Raw genomic sequence first — 18601 nt, 5'->3', positions numbered from 1 at the left:
GGCCCGCTTTGGCATTTATCTCACTTTGACTTGCTAATTCTAATGAGAAAGAATTGATCACCTGTGCCTCGTGGTGCCTTATTGCCAATCACACAAATGACTCATTATTTACATGCTCTGGATTTCATTCAGTATACCAATATTTTGGTACCGGTACCAACATGTATTTCAATACTTTCCTAAATAAAGGGTACCACAAAAAAATGTCATTATTGTAACAAAAAATGTTAGTGTACATGAAACATATGTTTATTATTGTCATTTAGTCCTTCAATAAAATAGTGAACTTGTCTTTTAGTAGTAAGTAAACAACGTTTTTGTGCAAAATAACACTATGAACGGAAAAAAAAATAAAAACATTACTGTATTTTAAATTTTCTAATAAAGTAGACAAACAAAAATGTCAAAATAACACTATGAACTAGTGTTGTCCGGATACAAATATTTAGGTACCTGTACCAAAATGTATTTCAATACTTTTTTTATGAATAAAGGAGACCACAAAAAATGTCATTATTGTCTTTATTGTAACAAAAAATGTTAGTGTACATGAAGCATATGTTTATTATTGTCATTTAGTCCTTCAATAAAATAGTGAACATACTAGACAACTTGTCTTTTTAGTAGTAAGTAAACAACGTTTTCGTGCAAAATAACACTATGAATGGAAAAAAAATAAAAACATTACTGTATTTAAAATTTTCTAATAAAGTAGTCAAACAAAAATGTCAAAATAACACTATGAACTAGTGTTGTCCCGACACAAGTATTTAGGTACCTGTACCAAAATGTATTTCGATACTTTTTTTTATGAATAAAGGGGACCACAAAAAATGTCATTATTGTCTTTATTGTAACAAAAAATGTTAGTGTATATGAAACATGTTTATTATTGTACTTTAGTCCTTAAATAAAATAGCGAACATACTAGACAACTTGTCTTTTTAGTAGTAAGTAAACAACGTTTTCGTGCAAAATAACACTATGAATGGAAAAAAAATAAAAACATTACTGTATTTAAAATTTTCTAATAAAGTAGTCAAACAAAAATGTCAAAATAACACTATGAACTAGTGTTGTCCCGACACAAGTATTTAGGTACCGGTGCCAAAATGTATTTCGATACTTTTTTTTATGAATAAAGGGGACCACAAAAAATGTCATTATTGTCTTTATTGTAACAAAAAATGTTAGTGTATATGAAACATGTTTATTATTGTACTTTAGTCCTTAAATAAAATAGCGAACATACTACACAACTTGTCTTTTTAGTAGTAAGTAAACAACGTTTTTGTGCAAAATAACACTATGAACGCAAAAAAAATGAAAACATTACTGTATTAGAAATTTTCTAATAAAGTAGTCAAACAAAAATGTTAAAATAACACTATGAACTAGTGTTGTCCCGACACAAATATTTAGGTACCGGTACTAAAATGTATTTCGATACTTTTCTGTATTTTTGATACTTTTTTATGAATAAAGGGGACCACAATTTTTTTTATTATTGTCTTTATTGTAACAAAAAATGTTAGTGTACATGAAACATATGTTTATTATTGTCATTTAGTCCTTCAATAAAATAGTGAACTTGTCTTTTAGTAGTAAGTAAACAAACAAAGACTCCTAATTAGTCTGCAGTAACATATTGTGTCATTTATACACCTATTATTTTGTACACATTATGAGGGACAAACTGTAAAAAATTGATTATGAATCTACTTGTTCATTTACTGTTAATATCTGCTTATTTTCTGTTTGAACATGTTCTATTTACATTTCTGTTAAAATGTAATAATCACTTATTCTTCTCTTCTTTGATACTTGACATTAGTTTTGGATGATACCACACATTTAGGTATCGATGCGATACCAAGTAGTTACAGGATCATACATTGGTCATATTCAAAGTCCTCATGTGTCCAGGGACGCATTTCCTAACTTTATAAACATATTTTGTGATGCTAAAAAATATTGATGTAATCATAGTAGTATCGACTGATACGCTCCTGTACTTGGTATCATTACAGTGAATGTCAGATGGCATTTGTTTACATTGTGACAGTCAGTGAAGAAAAATCCCTAAAATTAGCCGCAGGGGTCAAAGCGTGGGAAAAAGTGGCCTCTAATTGACGTTATTGAGGCTACGTTGTCACACAAGCATTACTTCAGCAGTCCATTCAGACAGAAAGAGCGCAGGAGCGGGCGAAAGCGATGAAGATGAAGACGCAGACGGACAGGATGACACGACAACATCAGCTTGGTAACCGGACACGGTCTATTTTGAGGAGCTGTCTCTTTGGCCGCTGTCTTTCTGAAGAATGTTCCTGTCACCATGTATGTGTGTGCCCCCCCCCCCCGCCATGTAACCTTCTGATCCATCACTACACTGGAAATGTGCGCTGAACGATCGCTCGTGTGGCCACGCTGCCGTGTAAACGTCAACATCAGTCAATGTCCTGGAAATGGATGCTTGTCAAGACGACGTTCAAGGAACAATTTCAGGTTTCTACAAAAAAAAAACAAAAGCGGCGAAGTTGTCACGTTGTGTAAATGGTAAATAAAAACAGAATACTATGACTCCTTACTAAAAATAAAAATGCACATAAGTATTCACAGCCTTTGCTCAATATTTCAAAATGGAATAAATTCATGTTTGTCCTCAAAATTCTACACAAAATACCCTATAATGGCAAGGTAAAAAGTTTTTTTGGTTTTTTTTGTTGCTAATTTACTAAAAATAAAAATGGAATAAATTCATGTTCGTCTTCAAAATTCTACACACACTACCCGATAATGGCAAGGTAAAAAGGTATTTTTTTTTAATTTTTGCTAATTTACTAAAAATAAAATAAATTCATGTTCGTCCTCAAAATTCTACACACAATACCCTATAATGGCAAGGTAAAAAGGTTTTTTTTTTTAATTTTTGCTAATTTACTAAAAATAAAAATGGAATAAATTCATGTTCGTCCTCAAAATTCTACACACAATACCCTATAATGGCAAGGTAAAGAGGTTTTTTTTTAAATTGTTGCTAATTTACTAAAAATAAAAATGGAATAAATTCATGTTCGTCCTCAAAATTCTACACACAATACCCTATAATGGCAAGGTAAAAAGGTATTTTTTGAAATTTTTGCTAATTTACTAAAAATAAAATAAATTCATGTTCGTCCTCAAAATTCTACACACAATACCCTATAATGGCAAGGTAAAAAGGTATTTTTAATTTTTTTTGCTAATTTACTAAAAATAAAAATGGAATAAATTCATGTTCGTCCTCAAAATTCTACACACAATACCCTATAATGGCAAGGTAAAAATGTATTTTTAAATTTTTTTGCTAATTTACTAAAAATAAAAATGGAATAAATTCATGTTTGTCCTCAAAATTCTACACACAAAACCCAATAATGGCAAGGTAAAAAGGTATTTTTTTTAATTTTTGCTAATTTACTCAAAATAAAAATGAACATAAGTATTCACAGCCTTTGCTCAATATTTCAAAATGGAATAAATTCATGTTTGTCCTCAAAATTCTACACACAATACCCTATAGTGGCAAGGTAAAAAGGTATTTTTTTTACATTTTCCCTAATTTACTAAAAAAAAATATGTACATATGTATTCACAGCCTTTTTTTTTCTTTTTTTTTGCAAATTTACAAAAAATAAAAATGTACATAAGTATTCACAGCCTTTGCTCAATATTTCAAAATTTAATAAATTCATTTTCGTCCTCAAAATTCTACACACAATACCCAATAATGGCAAGGTAAAAAGGTATTTTTTTTAATTTTTGCTAATTTACTGCAAATAAAAATGTACATAAGTATTCACAGTCTTTGCTCAATATTTCAAAATGGAATACATTCATGTTTGTCCTCAAAATTCTACACACAACACCCTATAATGGCTAGGTAAAAAGGTAGTTAAAAAAAAAATGTTTTGCTAATTTATGTTCGTCCTCAAAATTCTACACACAATACCCTATAATAGCAAAGTAAAAAGGTATTTGTTTTAATGTTTACTAATTTACTAAAAATATAAATGTACATAAGTATTCACAGCCTTTGCTTAATATTTCAAAATGGAATAAATTCATATTTGTCCTCAAAATTCTACACAAAATATCATATAATGGCAAGGTAACAACGTTTGTTGTTTTTTTTGCTAATTTACTAATAATAAAAATGTACATAAGTAATCACAGCCTTTGCTCGTTATTTCAAAATGGAATAAATTCATGTTCGTCCTCAAAATTCTACACACAATACCCTATAATGGCAAGGTAAAAAGGTATTTTTTTTAATTGTTGCTAATTTACTAAAAATAAAAATGGAATAAATTAATGTTCGTCCTCAAAATTCTATACACAATACCTATAATGGCAAGGTAAAAATGTATTTTTTTTTATTTTTGCAAATTTACTAAAAATAAAAATGGAATAAATTAATGTTCGTCCTCAAAATTCTACACAAAATACCCTATAAATAGCAAGGTAAAAATGTATTTTTTAAAATTTTTGGTAATTTACTAAAAATAAAAATGGAATAAATTCATGTTCGTCCTCAAAATTCTACACACAATACCCTATAATAGCAAGGTAAAAATGTATTTTTTTTAATTTTTGGTAAATTACTAAAAATAAAAATGGAATAAATTCATGTTCGTCCTTAAAATTCTACACACAATACCCTATAATAGCAAGGTAAAAATGTATTTTTTTTTATTTTTGCAAATGTACTAAAAAGAAAAATGGAATAAATTCATGTTCGTCCTCAAAATTCTACACACAAAACCCAATAATGGCAAGGTAAAAATATATATTTTTTAAATTTTTGCTAATTTACCAAAAATAAAAATGTAATAAATTCATGTTCATCCTCAAAATTCTACACAAAATACCCTGTAATGGCAAGGTAAAAATGTATTTTTTTTTAATTTTTGCTAATTTACTAAAAATAAAAATGGAATGAATTCATGTTCATCCTCAAAATTCTACACAAAATACCCTATAATAGCAAGGTAAAAATGTATTTTTTAAAATTTTTGGTAATTTACTAAAAATAAAAATGGAATAAATTCATGTTCGTCCTCAAAATTCTACACACAAAACCCAATAATGGCAAGGTAAAAAGATTTTTTTTTTTAATTTTTGCTAATTTACCAAAAATAAAAATGTAATAAATTCATGTTCATCCTCAAAATTATACACAAAATACCCTATAATGGCAAGGTAAAAAGGGTTTTTTTTTCTTTTTTTTCTAATTTACTAAAAATAAAAATGGAATAAATTCATGTTCGTCCTCAAAATTCTACACACAATACCCTATAATGGCAAGGTAAAAGAAAAATTGTTTTTTATTTTTGCAAATTTACTAAAAAGAAAAATGGAATAAATTCATGTTTGTCCTCAAAATTCTACACACAATACCTATAATAGCAAGGTAAAAATGTATTTTTTTTAATTTTTGGTAATTTACTAAAAATAAAAATGGAATAAATTCATGTTCGTCCTTAAAATTCTACACACAAAACCCAATAATGGCAAGGTAAAAAAATATTTTTTTTAATTTTTGCTAATTTACCAAAAATAAAAATGGAATAAATTCATGTTCATCCTCAAAATTCTACACACAATACCCTATATGGCAAGGTAAACATTTATTTTTATTTTTTTTTGCTAATTTACTAAAAATAAAAATGGAATAAATTCATGTTCGTCCTCAAAATTGTACACAAAATACCCTATAATGGCAAGGTAAAAAGATTTTTATTTTTTATTTTTGCTAATTTATTAAAAATAAAAATGGAATAAATGCATGTTCGTCCTCAAAATTCTACACACAATACCCTATAATAACAAGGTATAAACGTTTATTTTTTTTATTTTTGCTCAATACTTTGATGCACCTTTTTGGTCTTTTTTGAGCACGATGCCACACGCCTGGCACACCTATCTTTGGGCAGTGTTTGCCCATTCCCCTTTGCAGCACAATAAAATAGCCATTAGCTTATTCCACACACCATTTGCATGATAAAAAGCTGATGAGAAGATTAAAGGTGCGAGACGTGGACTCTGTTCTGGTTACAAAGTCCACCACTTAGGCCCGAGACATAAATAGGAGTGTACAGTAAAAACTGGAGCATGGCTTCCATCAAATATGATCTTAAGTAGTTTAGTCATGAAATATTCAGGGAGGACCTCCCTTTTTATTCCAAACAATAACAATTACAAACTGCTGACGGCTTCCTGCCTGCAACTTTCTTTCCATCTTCCTTTTTTTTCCCCCTTACATCTCTTTTGCACTTTTCTATATGCTCCTCAGGAAGGGAGGGGGGTGCGAGGGGGGGGGGGGGAGGGGGAGGGTGGATGATTTAAGGTAATGAGAAGAGTAAAACATCATTAGTGCAAATTAACTTTTGTCAGCTGAGGTGATCTTGGTGGGGGAGATTCTGTTACTGGCCGCCGCCCAGATAATGGCAATTTGTACATTACCTTCTAGTGTGTGTGTGTCTGTGTGTGTGTGTGTGTGTGTGTGTGTGTGTGTGTGTGTGTGTGTGTGTGTGTGTGTGTGTGTGTGTGTGTGTGTGTGTGTGTGTGTGTGTTCTTGTATTTCCTAGCCTTCTTGAGACGTGAAGAAGGAAAAGTATCTTCCAATAACATTGCATCTAATAGACAATGTCTCATTTGCCCCCCTGTTGGTCAAAATGAGGGTGGTCCCAAAAAAAAAAAAATATTTGACTGCCAACATATGAAATAACAAGTGTGGGTAAAAATGTGAAGTGCGCCCCCTCTGGTCAACATATGGAATAACAAGTGTGTGTAAGAAATTTGAAGTGCTCCCCCTCCGGTCAACATATGAAATAACAAGTGTGTGTAAGAAATTTGAAGTGCTCTCCCTCTGGTCAACATATGAAATAAGTGTGTGTAAGAAAGTGAAGGCCAAAATTAATTTGAAATAAATAAATAAAAATGTATATAGAGACATACTGTAATAACTTGAAGTAAATAATGAAGATTAGAAACTAATTACACACAAAAAATATTAACTAAAAGCAGTCTTTTTCTCACAATGTGTCGACTTATTTCTTATAAAATTGGGAACAATTTCTCATATTTTTCCTGTTTCTGTAATATTAAAATATTTTCTTGTAAAATTGTTACTTTTTGATGTAAAATTATTACTTTTTAATGCAAAATGGTGACATTTGTCATGTAAAATTCCGACTTTTATCACAATATTGCCAATTTTTTTGTTGTCCTTGTAAAATAGTGACATTTTATGAGTAAAATTATGACTTGTCACAATTTTGCCAAGTAAAGTTCAGATTATTATTATAATATTGGCAAAATGTTAAAGTTTTCTTATAAAATTGTGACTTTTGTCGAGTAAAATTACGACTCTTTTCATAAAATTGCCAAAATGTGAAGCTTTTCTTGTAAAATTGCGACCGTTAGAGTAAAATTCCAACTTTTATCATAATATTGCACAAATGTTCAGTTTTTCTTGTCAAATTTTGACTTGCGTTGAATAAAATTACGACTTTTATTATAATACTGCCAAAATTCACTTTTATTTGTATTTTATTTTTGTATTTATTTTTGGCGTAGAGGGATATTTTTTTATTTTAAAAAATGTATTTACTTTTATCTTGTTTTATTACTTTTATTTGTATTTTATTTATTTATTTATTTTTTGAAGGGAAATATATTTTTTAAAACTTTTATTAGTATTTTAACTATTGCATTTTTCACTTTTATTTTTTATTAATTTTCTTATTTACTTTTAATTAAAATGTTTTTTTTGTAACTTTTATTTGTATTTTACATATTTACTTATTTTGTACTTTTATTTATTTTTTGGAGGGGTGGGTTATTTTTTTATTTAATTTTATTTATTTACTTTTATTTAAATCTAAAACATTTTTTGGGTGCTGGGGGGAGGGAAAACATGCCTGTTTCTCACTACCTGTATTATCTTTTCCCTATCAAATGAATTTTGATTTGTATATATTTATTCATTTTTTGAGGGGGAAGTTATTTTTTTAAATATTTGTTTTATTTACTTTTATTTAATTATTTTTTTGATTTTCTTTTTAGTATTTTAATTAGTTCATTTTTTACTTTTATTTTTTTTATATATGTTCTTATTTACTTTTATTTAAAATGTTGTTTTTGTAACTTTTATTTGTATTTTACATATTTATTTTGTACTTTTATTTATATTAATATATTAAATACGATTAAATTATATTAATATATTTAATATTGTTAAATATTTATATTACTATATTAAATATTATCATATTATATTAATATATTAAATATTGTTAAATATTATTTATATTAATATATTTTTTTTTTTAAAGGTTAAGAACGGCTCTTATAAACAAACTAATATTGTCCATAAAAATTTAAAAAATTACAATAATTATAAAATAATAATAAAAATCAGGATTTCAATACTGACAAAACTTCTTCTTTTTTTCATAAATGCTGCCGCAAAATCAAGCGTTTTCGACCACAACAATCAAAATTAGCTCATAAGCAAAGACCTTTAGCTCAAGATTAGTTTTGTTGGTCTGAAAATCGCGGATTCTGTTTTGTTTGATCCGCCGTTTTACTGCCTTGTTACAGACAGTTTGGAAACTAAGGTATGAAAATAAACATTTCCCTGTAAATAACTCATTTTACAACGTATGTATCTGCGCCTTATAGTCCGGTGCGACTTATATATGAAAAAATGATGTTTTTCTTGTCAAATTTAGTGGGTGTGGCTTAAACACGGGTGCACTCTATAGTCCGGAAATGACGCTAAGTGCTACTAGAGGGACCCTTTTTAAAAAAAAACCTCAGTTCCTATCAAGATAGTTGCCGGTTTCTCCAATCCCAAGGCTGCCTGAAGTGGTTCCGTGGTCCCCGGGTCCTCCTGGTGGGAGCGGGATTAAACCGGAGTGCACCGTAGGGTCATTAGCTTGAGTGAGGCAGCATGATTCCGTTGCGACCTCAAGCTTCCCCCCCTCGTGTGCGTCTCCTTTGTTGCAGGCGTCGGTGCCGGAGACCCCAGCTGGCGCAGTCGCCGGCGTTTTAGATGATGACATTAAGAGCCGGCGCAAAAAAATGTCAATATGAAGATTAGCTGGCAGATCGTGGCGGATGTTGCAACGTCATGGACGGCATGCAGACGGCGGACGCAAACAATCGATCGTTTGCCGCTTAAAACCGGGAAGGTCGCAGGGAGCTCTTTTATCCGGCCCGGTTTGAGAAGGCGTGCATGTTTGAGCAAACATCCGCCGATTAACCGGCGGGAATAAATAATTTGTAATTACCGCCGCCGGAGCGAAGGCGCCAGGAGAAGGCGAGGAAGGACGAGCTTGTGTGTTAATCAAGCCATGATGAATTGCCCATGTTGCTACAAACACGGCCTCTTCATGAGTCCCCTGTGCATCCCTGTTTTGTACACACACACACACACACACACACACACACACACACACACACACACACACACACACACACACACACACACACACTAAACAGCAAATAAAGAGTGGGTGGAGAGCAGAGAATTAATTCTATGAAGTGTACTAGTAGGGAGGTGTCGTATGAATACACACACCTGTGTGTGTGTTCTTGTATTTCCGCCCTTCTTGAGACATGAAGAAGGAAAAGTATCTTCCATATGAGGTGTGAACAAGTGATGACATAAATCATGGTCCCAATAACATTGCATCTAATAGACAATGTCTCATTTGCACCCCCTGCTGGTCAACATGAGGGTGGTCCCAAAAAATTGAGTGTCAACATATGAAATAACAAGTGTGTGTAAGAAATTGAAATGCGCCCCCTTTGGCCAAAATTAATTTAAAGAATTAAATAAATATGTATATAAAGACGTACCGTAATAACTTGAAGTAAATAATGAAGATTAAAACACAATTACAAACAAAAAATTCAACTAAAATTTTTTAAATTATTTTTCTCACAATGTGTCGACATTGGGAATAATTTCTCATATTTTTCCTGTTTCTGTAATATTGCAATATTTTCTCGTAAAATTAATGCTTTTTTATGTAAAATGTTTACTTTTTCATGCAAAATGGTGACATTTGTCATATAAAATTCGGACTTTTTCCACAAAATTGCCGATTTTTCTGTTGTTTTTGTAAAACTGTAATTTTTTGAGTAAAATTATGACTTTTGTCATAATTTTGCCAAGTAAATCTCTGACTCTTTTCATAAAATTGCCAAAATGTTCAGCTTTTCTTGTAAAATTGCGACTGTTATTGAGTAAAATTCCAACTTTTATCATAATATTGCACAAATGTTCAGTTTTTGTGGCAAAATTTTGACTTGCGTTGAATAAATCAAGGACTTTTATTATAATTCTGCCAACATTCGACGTTTTTCTTGTGAAATTGTGACCTTTTTCTTGTGAAATTCCAACTCATTTTTCACAACAAGCTTTTTTTATATGTGCATAGTATGTATATATTATTAATGTTGTAAATACACTTCTTTATATATCTAGAAAGGCTGGTCCTAAAGAGGGAGGCTTTTTTCTCACGTCTCCAGAAGGTATGAAGTACACAAATGTGTGTGTGTGTGTGTGTGTGTGTGTGTGTGTGTGTGTGTGTGTGTGTGTGTGTGTGTGTGTGTGTGTGTGTGTGTGTGTGTGTGTGTGTCTTTCTTATTTTCTCGTAAAATTATTACTTTTATATGTAAAATTATTACTTTTTTATGCAAAATGGTGACATTTGTCTTATAAAATTTTGTCCCTTATCACAATATAATTTTTTTTGTCGTTCTAGTAAAATAGTGACATTTTCTGAGTAAAATTATTACTTTTGTCATCATTTTGCCAAGTAAAATTCCAATTATTATTATAATGTTGCCAACATTCTAAAGTTTTCTTATAAAATTGTGACTTTTGTCGAGTAAAATGACGACTCTTTTCATAAAACTGCCAACATTTTGAGCTTTTCTTGTAAAATTGCGACTGTTATTGAGTAAAATTCCAACTTTTATCATAATATTGCACAAATGTTCAGTTTTTCTAGTAAAATTGGGAGCAATTTCTCACATTCTGTCTGTTTCTGTAATATTGCAACATTTTATCATAAAAGTATTACTTTATGTAAAATTGGTGACATTTGTCATATAAAATTCTGACTTTTATCACAATATTGCCAACTTTTTTGTTGTCCTTGTAAAATAGTGACATTTTTTGAGTAAAATGATGACTTTTGTCATCATTTTTGCCAAGAAAAATTCCGATTATTATTATAATATTGCCAACATTTTAAAGTGTTCTTATAAAATTGTGACTTGTCGAGTAAAATTACGACTCTTTTCATAAAATTGCCAAAATTTTAAGCTTTTCTTGTAAAACTGCGACTGTTATCGAGTAAAATTCCAACTTTTATCATAATATTGCACAAATGTTCAGTTTTTTTAGTAAAACTGGGAGCAATTTCTCACATTCTGTCTGTTTCTGTAATAATGCAACATTTTCTCATAAAATTATTACTTTTTTATGTAAAATTGGTGTCATTTGTCATATAAAATTCTGACTTTTATCACAATATTGCCAATTTTTTTGTTGTTCTTGTAAAACAGTGACATTTTTTGAGTAAAATTATGACTTTTGTCATCATTTTGCCAAGTAAAATTCAGATTATTATTATAATATTGCCAAAACATTAGTTTTCTTATAAAATTGTGACTTTTGTCGAGTAAGATTACGACTCTTTTCATAAAATTGCCAACATTTTCAGCTTTTCTTGTAAAACTGCGACTGTTATTGAGTAAAATTCCAACATTTATCATAATATTGCACAAATGTTCAGTTTTTCTTGTCAAATTTTGACTTGCGTTGAGAAAAATTACTTTTATTTTTATAAAAATGCCAAAATTCTAAGTTTTTCTTGTGAAATTGTGACCTTTTTCTTGTGAAATTCCAACTCATTTTTCACAACAAGCTTTTTTTATATTTGCACAGTATGTATATATTATTAATGTTGTAAATACACTTCTTTATATATCTAGAAAGGCTGGTCCTAAAGAGGGAGGCTTTTTTCTCAGGTCTCGAAGAAGGTACAAAGTACAAAAGTGTGTGTGTGTGTGTGTGTGTGTGTGTGTGTGTGTGTGTGTGTGTGTGTGTGTGTGTGTGTGTGTGTGTGTGTGTGTGTGTGTGTGTGTGTGTGTGTGTGTGTGTGTGTGTGTGTGTGTGTGTGTGTATGCGTGTGCGTGCGTGGGTGTGTGGGATTAACTGACCAACAAGAATATGTAGAAATACACGAGTGTCGAATTGTCATCTCCGCGGCGACGGCAATGACATATCTTAATCAGCTTAGTTAGCGGCCGGCGGTCTTTAGCTAACGGATTATCAGGCAGATTTGAGTAATAGACTCCTCATTTGGCTTTAATGCGTTTTGCATAGAGAGCAAACTCCCCTCATCACTCTTTAAGATGAATCGGCTACGCCCAGCGACTAGATAAGAAAGGGGGGGTGGAAATAAAATAAAAAAACTTCTAAAGATATTAGTCAGCCAGGAACTGCATTAATCATAACATTGTCTTAATGACGGCGAGATATATGGAACACACACATGTACACGGGTGAGAACAAAGCCTTGGTGGAGGTATGACAATAGTACACTGCAATGGGCTGACTTGGAACACTTCTATTCATTTTCATTGTGTGGCTTTTTTGGGACCGTTGCAACGTAAAATGATGGGATTTGCTGTGGCTTTAGAAATTCGCTGTAAAAGTTACAATCTTTTGAGGTGTTTTTTCCCCCCAATAGCGTTAACTATATATGGGGATTTTATGATTTTCTTAATCCGTGGGGAGACCCGGGACCTTTGAAGATGATATCATGCAACAGAAAGGTTCATTTAAAAAAAATTCATTTAACACAAACATTCGACAAGAAAAACTGAACATTTGTGCAATATTATGATAAAAGTTGGAAATTTACTCAATGACAGTCGCAATTTTTACAAGAATAGCTTAACATTTTGGTAATTTTATGAAAAGGGTCGTAATTTTACTCGGCAAAAGTCACAATTTTGTAAGAAAACGTTAAAATGTTGGCAATATTGTAATAATAATCAGAATTTTACTTGGCAAAATGACAAAAGTCATAATTTTACTCAAAAAAAATTCACTATTTTATTTTATTTACTATTTCTCCATTTTGTGGCTTTTTTTGGGACTGTTGCAACGTAAAATGATGGGATTTGCTGTGGCTTTAGAAATTCACTGCAAAAGTTACAATCTTTTGAGGTGTTTTTTTCCCCCAATAGCGTTAACTCAATATGGGGATTTTATGATTTTCTTAATCCGTGGGGATACCCAGCATCTTTGAAGATGATATCATGCAACAGAAAGTTTCATTTAAAAAAAATTCATTTAACTCAAACATTCGACAAGAAAAACTGAACATTTGTGCAATATTATGATAAAAGTTGGAAATTTACTCAATGACAGTCACAATTTTTACAAGAATAGCTTAACATTTTGGCAATTTTATGAAAAGGGTCGTAATTTTACTCGGCAAAAGTCACAATTTTGTAAGAAAACGTTAAAATGTTGGCAATATTGTAATAATAATCGGAATTTTACTTGGCAAAATGATGACAAAAGTCATAATTTTACTCCAAAATGTTGGTTTTCCTGACATGGACTTGTTTCTTCAGCATTGTCCACACCTTTAAGTCAGGACTTTGGGAAGGCCATTCTAAAACCTTCATTCTAGCCTGATTTAGCCATTCATTTACCATGTTGAGGTGTGTTTGGGGGTCACTGGGTCCCATTCAGCAACCGTTATTAAGAACAAATTCTGTTCTTAGGCCCATTTACAAAGTTTTTAAGGAGATTTTTTGTATTCATCAATGTTTTCTTAGCTGGGATTTGTTTGTAGGTAAGAACAAAATCTAAGAGTGCTCCAGAGCACTCTTAGGATGGCCTATTTGTTCTTAAGTGTGACAGGTTCCCTTACTTCTATTGTCTAATGTTACATTAATATCATATATATATATATATATATATATATATATATATATATATATATATATATATATATATATATATATATATATATATATATATATATATATACAGTGGTGGTCAAAGGTGTACATACACTTGTAAAGAACATGAGGTCATGGCTGTCTTGAGTTTACAATCATTTCTACAACTCGTGGACAAGGATAAGACCTTCTGGAGGAAAGTTTTATGGTCTTAAATGTGTGGACAATGCTGAAGAAACAAGTCCATGTCAGAAAAGCAACACATTTAGCTGAACTGCACCAATTTAGTGGTCAAAAATTCAAGCAGAAGCTTGTGGATGGCTACCAAAAAGCGCCTTATTGCAGTGCCTCCATGGAAATGCCCCCCCACCCCCTCTACCTCAAAAAACTGCTCACCCCCCCAAATCCTCCACACCACACCTGCGCTCCGGACAGGCTAACCTCCGCCAACCTCCGAGGACAAAGCTACGAAACAATGGGGAGACCGGGGCTTTCTGCTCTGCCGCTCCCAATCTGTGGAACGGCTTTCCCTGACCACCTGAGGGCGCCACAGACTGTGAATGCTTTTAAAAAAGGCTTAAAAACCCTTCCTTTTAAAAAAGTATTTTTTTTTTTTTAGAGATATGTGTGCTAGTTGTAGCTATAAGGCTGTTCCAGTTTTTTGTTTTTTTTTACTCTTTATTTTACTCATTGGGGCAGCTATTTGTGGTTCTAGTGTTGTTTTTTTTGTTTTTTTTAAATGCACCGTAGCACTTTGAGGTTGTTTGCCCAATGTAAAGCGCTTTTTTACTCTACAACACTACAAAGAACTGCTCACCCCCAAATCCTCCACACCTGCGCTCCGGACGGGCTAACCTCCGCCAACCTCCGAGGACAAAGCTCCGAACTATGGGAGACCGGGCTTTCTGCTCCGCCGCTCACAGTCTGTGGAACGCTCTCCCTGACCACCTGAGGGTGCCACAGACTGTGAATGCTTTTTTAAAAAAAAAGGCTTAAAAACCCTTATTTTATTTTATTTTTTAAACTTTTTTTTTTTTTTAGATATATGCATGTGTTCTAGTCTTTATTTTCTTTAATTTGTATTATCTTTTTATTTTTTGAATGCACTGTAGCACTTTGAGGTTGTTTGCTCAATGTAAAGTGCTTTTTACAAATATATTATTATTATTATTAGGGATGTCCGATAATGGCTTTTTGCCGATATCCGATATTCCGATATTGTCCAACTCTTTAATTGCCGATACCGATATCAACCGATACCGATATATGCAGTCGTGGAATTAACACATTATTATGCCTAATTTGGACAACCAGGTATGGTGAAGATAAGGTCCTTTTTTTTTTTTAAATTAATAAAATAAAATAAGATAAATAAATTAAAAACATTTTCTTGAATAAAAAAGAAAGTACAACAATATAAAAACAGTTACATAGAAACTAGTAAATAAAGAAAATTAGTAAAATGAAGTGTTAAAGGTTAGTACTATTAGTGGAGCAGCAGCACGCACAATCATGTGTGCTTACGGACTGTATCCCTTGCAGACTGTATTGATATATATTGATATGTAATGTAGGAACCAGAATATTAATAACAGAAAGAAACAACCCTTTTGTGTGAATGAGTGTAAATGGGGGGAGGGAGGTTTTTTGGGTTGGTGCACTAATTGTAAGTGTATCTTGTGTTTTTTATGTTGATTTAATAAAAAAAATAAAAAATAAAAAAAAGATACCGATAATAAAAAAAACGATACCGATAATTTCCTATATTACATTTTAAAGCATTTATCGGACGATAATATCGGCAGGCCGACATTATCGGCAGGCCGACATTATCGGACATCTCTAATTATTATTATTATTATTATTATAAACTTGCCAAGGGACATGTAAGCAAATATTAACATTGCTGTATGTATACTTTTGACCCTTACATTTTCACTAGAGCCATAATAAATTCATAAAAGAAGCAAACTTCATGAATGTTTTTTGTGACCAACAAGTATGTGCTCCAATCACTACATCACAAAAAAATAAGAATGATTGTAAAGTCAAGACAGCCATGACATGATGTTCTTTACAAGTGTACGTACACTTTTAAAGGCAGCGTGGCCCTCGGTGACACCTTTGCTGCAGACATTTTTTGGCAAACAAAGGGCGTGCGTGGACTAGTTGTGTCTGTGCGACATTTTGTTTGCTACTTTTAATTTGACAGTGCTCTGCCTATAAACCCCCCCCCCACACACACACACACACACACCTCTAATTTGACAGCGCTCTAACAAGAGCCCGCTGCTTGTCAAATGGCAGCAGGGATGCAACACAGTGTTGTGTTCAAGGACGCGTGTGAAGACGACGCTCGCCGGCTTTGAATGGGCACACACGCTGAGGGCGGCCGCGCTCTCACACTCCATCTTTCCTCTCTCCCCCCCCCCCCGCCTCCACCTTCCCTCTCTTTATCTCACATTTCATCGCGCCGCTCGCCTCGTTTGGTGTGGCACCGAGGGGCTGAGGGACTGAGATAGAGACGGCGAGGACACCCGCCCGGGCCCACGCCGCGTTTTCCTCCTTTCTCGCCCGTCTAAAAACACCAGGAGACCCTTTTTGTAAAGTTACTCAAAGGCAGCCAGTCCTTTACTTTGGTGTGTGTGTGTGTGTGTGTGTGTGTGTGTGTGTGTGTGTGTGTGTGCGTGCACATGCCTTTACAGTATGTCTCTGCGTCCGTGGTCCTGCGGCACAAGGCGAGGGAGTAAAGACACACCTGACTGCCCACACGCCGTTTCGGGCTTAAAAGGATGATGTAAAGAAGAAAAATCGTATTATTTTATTAATACACATGAAAGAAAAAAATATTTTATACGTGCTTTAATTACCATATTTTCCAGGCTATACCACCCACTAAATTTTAGAACTAAAAAAAAAAGTTTTTCCACATATAAGTCGCATTGTGAAATTAGTCATTTTGTAAATGTTTATTTACATACCGTGATTGTTTCCACAAGGCAGTAAAACGGCTGATCAGACAAAACAGAAGTCATGGTCATGGACCCAACTATCAGATTGTTTTTTAATACCCATGGAATTTTTTTTTATTTTATACGTGCTTTAAGTACCGTATTTTCCAGGCTATGTAAGCCGCACCCACTAAATTATAAAACAAAATTGATTTTTTCCCATATATGAGCCGCACTGGACTATAAGTCGCAGATATATACATTGTGAAATTAGTAATTTATACGGAAATATTCTGTACATGTTTATTTACATACCTTAATTGTTTGCACAAGGCAGTAAAACAGCTGATGAGACAAAACAGAAGTCATGGTCATGGACCCACTAGGTGCTAAACAGACTCAATAACTCCACGGTGTCGTTTTGGTGAATTTATGAAAGTGAAACAATACAAAAAGAATGCCGTTGTAAGTTAATAATACTAACACAGACACGAATGAAAAGTCTTATTCAATGTAAAGAATAAAAAATTTATTAATTTTTTTTCCGTAATTAAAGCATGTATAAAAATAAAACATTTTTCCATGGGTATAAAAAAAAATAGATTTTTCTTTTTTACATCATCATAAGACTTTTCAATCGTGTCTGTGTTAGTATTATTAACTTACAACGGCATTCTTTTTGCATTGTTTCACCTTCACAAATTCACCAAAACGTCACTGTGGAGATATTGAGTCTGTTTAGCTGATTGGAGAGCTAGCTTGCGCAGCTAGCGGGTCCATGACCATGACTTCTGTTTTGTCTGATCGGCCGTTTTACTGCCTTGTGAAAACAATTAAAGTATGTACATAAACATTCACAAAATCTTTCTGTATAAATTACTAATTTCACAATGTATACATCTGCGACTGATAGTCCAGTGGCGCTTATATATGGGGGGAAAATGTTCTAAAATTTAGTGGGTGCGGTTTACTGGAAAATATGGTAACTAAAGCATGTATAATTATTTTTATTTTTTTCGTGGGTATTAAAAAAACAATCTGATAGTTGGGTCCATGACCATGACTTCTGTTTTGTTTGATCAGCCGTTTTACTGCCCTGTTACAGACACCATTTTGTTTTCACCATCGTTTTTAATCATATTATTTTTTTATATTGGTTTTATATTTATTCTATTTTTTGTTTTTATGCAGTCATTGGTGGAGCTAAGGATAATATTTGAATATAGTTTTTAATCTTGTTGTGCAGCACTTTGGAAACATTTTTGCTGTTTAAATGTGCTATATAAATAAAGTGGATTGGATTGATTTGGAAACAATTAAAGTATGTAAATAACCATTTACAAAATCTTTCTGTATAAATTACTAAATTCACAACGAACATATCTGCGATTATATAGTCTAGTGCGGCTTAAATACGGAACAACTTTTTTTTTAGTTCTAAAAGTTAGTGGGTGCGATAAACAATAATAACAATTACAATAAAGTCACGTAAACAAACATTTACAAAATATTTCGGTAAAAATAACTCATTTCACAACGAATATATCTGTGACTTATAGTCCGGTGCGACTTATATATGGAAAACATAAGTTAAATTAATTTAT

This window comes from Entelurus aequoreus, linkage group LG14 (assembly GCF_033978785.1).
Source record: "Entelurus aequoreus isolate RoL-2023_Sb linkage group LG14, RoL_Eaeq_v1.1, whole genome shotgun sequence".
NCBI lineage: Eukaryota > Metazoa > Chordata > Actinopteri > Syngnathiformes > Syngnathidae > Entelurus > Entelurus aequoreus.
The sequence above is the reverse complement of the archived record's forward strand: the minus strand, read 5'-3'. Positions refer to the sequence as shown.